Below are 5,314 nucleotides of genomic sequence, written 5' to 3'. Positions count from 1 at the left end.
TTTAAGTTGTGTGTAATTTTCTGACATATATAAATACTCAGTCGAATGTCAAAAAGCAAATGTCCTACAGTGGTATACAATTTAAAATGAGTAAAGCCTTTCTATAAGTGCAAAAAATGTTAATGGTGCTATTTACCATTGAAATGAGACGAAAGTGCACAAGAGTGGACTAGAAGAGGTATTTTGGGAGAGGTTTAGATTCAGTGAGTCTCAGGCTTTTAAAGCTGTCTCCCAGAGACAATCTCTTTCTCAGGGTTCTATCAGCCCAGTGTGTTGGTAAGTGATGTAATTTATATATTTCGACAAGCTTAATTTCCTGAATAGGTCTACCTTTAGCTTTCCCCATATCCTTCCAGGACTCCCTCCCTATCTATATATCCAGAAATAAGAATCTTTCCTGATTTTCCTCTTGAATTTTATCCAATCACACAATGTACCTGATTTTGTTTTAAATATCTTAGGCACTAATGAATGATATTATTGATCCTAAAACTGCATCACCTTAGAAACCAAATTCTGTTCACATTATTCTTAGAGGGACTCCTTGAGCTATGGGCTTACAGTTGACAAAATGTCCATTGTTTCCCCCATCACGCACATACTCAAAGATGCTGAAACTAAGTTGTCAGGATACAGTACTTGGATATTGTACTATGATATATTTTCTCCTTCCCATGATTTTCTTTCCCTCCTTTGAAACATTTCTTGACTCATTTATTCATTTGTTTTATTTATTCACCTTCCAAACATTTAGTGAGTGTCCCCTATATGCTAAATGTTAGGCTCGGGCTTGGGGAAATGCACAAATGCAAAATACAGGACTCAGAAACTGAAAAAGGAAGGCAGTGATGACATGTGAAGTATATAACATGACTGAGAGAGTGTACTCTAGAGCAAACCTACATGAGTTTAAATCTCAACTTACTGCTTAACTAGCTGTATTAACTTGAGTAGATTATATAACTACTTGGTGTCTCAAATCCTCATTTTTAATTGGGATAAAATTTTACTCTATGTTATGAGAATTTAGTGAAATTACATAAAAAGAAGAGTTCAGCACAGAATAAGTTTTCATTAAAAGTTAGTTATGGTGTCCAATGGGTACTAGACTTATAGGGTGATCATTTTGAAAGAAATCTAAATAGCTAATGACTATATTGTATACCTGAAACTAATATAATGTCATTTGTCAATTGTAACTGAAAAATAAAAAAAAATTTAGATTTTTAAAAGTTATTATATTATATTAAATGTTTAGTGGTGCTATTATAAAGTCTTCATCAATACTAAAGGAGGGAAGCCAAGATCACTCTCTCACAGAGAACATGAGGTCATGCTTGAGCTGAACTTTGAGAGCTAGATTGGAAAGAAAGGAAGGATAAAACTAACATAAAAACCAATGTTGGATGAAAGGTGTAAAAGAACACAAACACATGGTAACTTGCAACCATTGAGAAAATTAGCAAACATTTGGTTCTGTCCAAAATGCCCATAGAGACATTTGAACCACACCAAAAGGTCCACAAAACTTGGTTTTGTCCAAAACATCCATGGGCATATCTGGTTCATGCCAAATGGTCCTTGATATTTGGTTCTATCAAAAAAAAAAAAAAAATCCACACTTACAAAACATCCCTGGGTTCAAATAGCCCATAACATTTTTTTGCGGCATGGAACAAATATCTCCATGGGTGTTTTGGACAAAACCAAATATTGCCAAATATCAAGGACATTTTATCATGGAACAAATGTCTCAGTGGACATTTTGGACAGGACAAAATATCTTGCAAGGAGAGACTTGTTCAATATGCTCTTTCAAGATATCTAGAAAACCTAACTTAATTTTAAGAAATGAAGTTCCCACTGAAAAGAATGGTGTAGTGCTTGTGAGCATAGCCTCTAATGCCAGTTCACCTGAGGTCAAGTCCCAGCTCTGCCGCTTTGTATCAGTGTCAGTAAGGCAATTCGTTCAATCTCTATGTGCCTGTTTTCTCATCTACAAATGAGAATAATATCAATAGATTTGCTTATAGGACTACTGTGAGTTAAGAATTACAAAATGTTTAAATCACGCCCTGCTTATAAGAAAAAGGGAAAAAATCTTCTAAGAATCATAAGTGGTTTTTTAAAAAGGATATAGAAAAGGTCCAAAAATCGACAGCCTTTAGCTAAATTAACTAAGAAAGAAGAGAAAAACTCTAATAGTTAACATCAGAAAACAAAATGAGGACATTACTATCAACTTAACAGAAATAAAAAGATTATAAAAGAGTACTATGAATAATTGTGTGTGTAACCTAGATGAAATGAACAAATTTCTAAAAACACACAAACTACCAAAACTGACTCAAAAAGAAACATAAGTATGAATAGACTTGTAACAAATAAAGAGATTAAAACAGTAATCAAAACCTCCCAGATGTACACATCATGGCAGAGTGAGAAGACCCCTTTGTTTCTCTCTTTAAAGTTAAAAGTTGGGCAACTGTAATTCAACAAAGGATCTGCTCGACACACAAATGCATCTGAGAGATTCATGAATTGAAACATCTGAACGTAAGCATATTGGAATAAGCAGGGGAGGTGGGACAAAGGGAAGGGCAGAAACAGGGGCCACAGAAGCACCCACTCTAGCCCCAGCTGAGGCAGTAGTAATGGAGAAGTTGGGTAGGAGAGGCAGAAGCAACAGTGCGGCCTGAGTAGCTGGTGCCCATTGCAACTAAACCCTGTGACAAGGGCAGAGGCACCGCACAGAGGTGTGGTAGCTATGGACTAGGAGCCACCATGACTAGCAAGGAGGCAAACCTGCAAGCTCATGAACCTGCCTCTCCATGCCTACCCTTCCCCCACCCTTCGTGGTGGAACTGGTAGAGACAGAACCCAGTAGAGGCAGAAGAAACACCTCAGATAACACAGCACAGCTGGCAGCCTCTGGTTATAAGGCAGCTCTGTGAACTCACAGATCCTGAGCCCCATCGCTCACCGCTTCTCACCATGGGGATGGCGCCATGAGACCTTGGCAACCTAGACACTGAGAGGATGCCCACTACTTTGGAGAATGCCATGACCAAGGTAACATAATCCTACCAAGATACCAGAAGTGCCAGCAGTGCATGTAATAAAAATCAAAAATTTGCCCTATAGCACCATCTGCTGGAAAATAAAACAAAAATCTTTACTTATCGACCTGCTTTTATTATTATTAAAAAAAATAATAAAAGTTCACTCAAATGCCCAGGCAGAGAAACAAGCCATCAAATACCTTGAATAACCAACATAGTAACAAGGTAGTTTAGAGAGAAAATAAAAAGTCTCCAAAACCAAACCCAAAGACATGAAATACTGTGATTTAAATGACAGAGATTTTAAGATTGCAATTATAAAAAAAACAAACGAACAAACAAAAAACCTCGACAAGATACAAGAAAACTCAGAAAGGCAGTTCAATGAGCTCAGGAATAAAATCAGTGAACAAAAGTAGTATTTTACCAAAAAGATGGAAACTGTAAAAAAAAAAAAAAAAAAAGAACCAAACAGAAATTCCGAAGCTGAAGAATTCAATAAATGAGATGAAGAACGAATTAGAGAGCATTGAAAACCAAGCAGACCAGGTAGAAGATCGAATTAGCAAGCTCTCAGAAGAAATCTAGAAATGACTAAGGTGTAAGAAGAGAGAATTGAAAGTTAAATAAAATGAAAGACCTCTACAAGAACTATCTGACTTCATATGAAAGAGCAATATAAAAATAATGGAAGAGAATAATATAAGAAAGAGAACAGAGGGAGAAGGAAACAGAAAGCCTATTTGAACAAATAATTGGCAAGAACTTTTCAAACTTACAGAACAATTGGACCCTCAAATTCAAGAACCCAACAGAACACTTAGTTATCACAATGCAAATAGACACTCTCCAAGACACATTACATTAAAACTATCAAAAGTTAATCACAAAGAAAAATTCTCAAGGCAGCCATGGGAAAAAAAAATACTATTACCTATAAAGGAAGCCCCATTAGATTATCATCAGATTTTTAAGCAGAAACTTTACAAAATAGGAGGGGATGGAATCAAATATTCAAATTATTGAAAGAGAAAAATTACCAGCCAAGAATAATATATCCAGCAGAGTTCTTCTTTAGATATGAAAGAGAAATAAAGACCTTTTCAGACATACAGAATTTGAGGGAATTTTCTACCATAAGGCCTACATTGCAGGAAATACTAAAATGGGTTATTCTACCTGAAACAAAAAGACAGAAAGATACAAAACGGAAAAAGGGGTGGGGGGAAGGGCTGAATTTACAAAAGGGGGGTGGAGATAAGATGTACACAGAAGAAAAAGACTATTGTACATATGAAACTTTCTTTTACACAAACTTAATGGTTACCATGCACAAAAAAATCCAGAACTGAGACATATACCATAAAAAAAAGAGGGAACAGAGGGAAAAATATAGAAAATCACCAAACTAAAATAAGATAGAAACACAAGGGCAAAAAAACAATGAAAACACCAAGTTACCAGAAAACAAAAGATAAAATGGCTATAGGAAACCCTCATATATTAATAATTACCCTAAATGTAAATGGATCGAATTCACCAATAAAAAGGCACACGAAGTAGCAGATTGGATTAAAAAAAAAAAAAAAAAAAAAAACCTCATACACTGCTAGTAGTAGTGTAAATTGGTATGGCCACTTGGGAAAACAATATGAAAACAGCCTACAGATGAATGGCTAAAGATGATGTGGTACATATATATAACAGAATATTATTCAACCACAAAAAAGAAAAAATCCTGCCATTCGTGACAATGTAGATGGGCCCTGAGGGCTTATGCTAAGTGAAATAAGTCAGGCAGAGAAATACAAATATTGTATTATATCACTTGTATGTAGAATCTTAAAAAGTTGAATTCATGGAAACAGAACAAATTTGAGGTTGTAGAAGGTGTGGGTTATGGGAAAAGAGGAGATGTTTGTCAAAAAAGATAAACACTCAGTTATAAAATGAATAAGTTTAGGGGATCTAATACATCATGGTGATTATTATCAACAAAACTGTATTATATGCTTAAAGTTGATGAGAGAGTAGATCTTCAGTGTTCTCACCACAAAATAAAAATAGTAATTCTGTGAAGTGATGCAGATGTTAGCTAATGCTATAGGGATAGTCATTTTACAATATAAAAGTGTATCAAATGCATTGTTCACATTAAATCTATACATTGTTATATGCCAATTATATCTCAATAAATTCAGATAAAATTTTTTTTAAAAAAAGAATATGTAAAGAAGTTATGGTTTGTATAT

Source organism: Rousettus aegyptiacus, unplaced genomic scaffold (genome assembly GCF_014176215.1).
Source record: "Rousettus aegyptiacus isolate mRouAeg1 unplaced genomic scaffold, mRouAeg1.p scaffold_m13_p_3, whole genome shotgun sequence".
Taxonomy (NCBI): domain Eukaryota; kingdom Metazoa; phylum Chordata; class Mammalia; order Chiroptera; family Pteropodidae; genus Rousettus; species Rousettus aegyptiacus.
The sequence above is the reverse complement of the archived record's forward strand: the minus strand, read 5'-3'. Positions refer to the sequence as shown.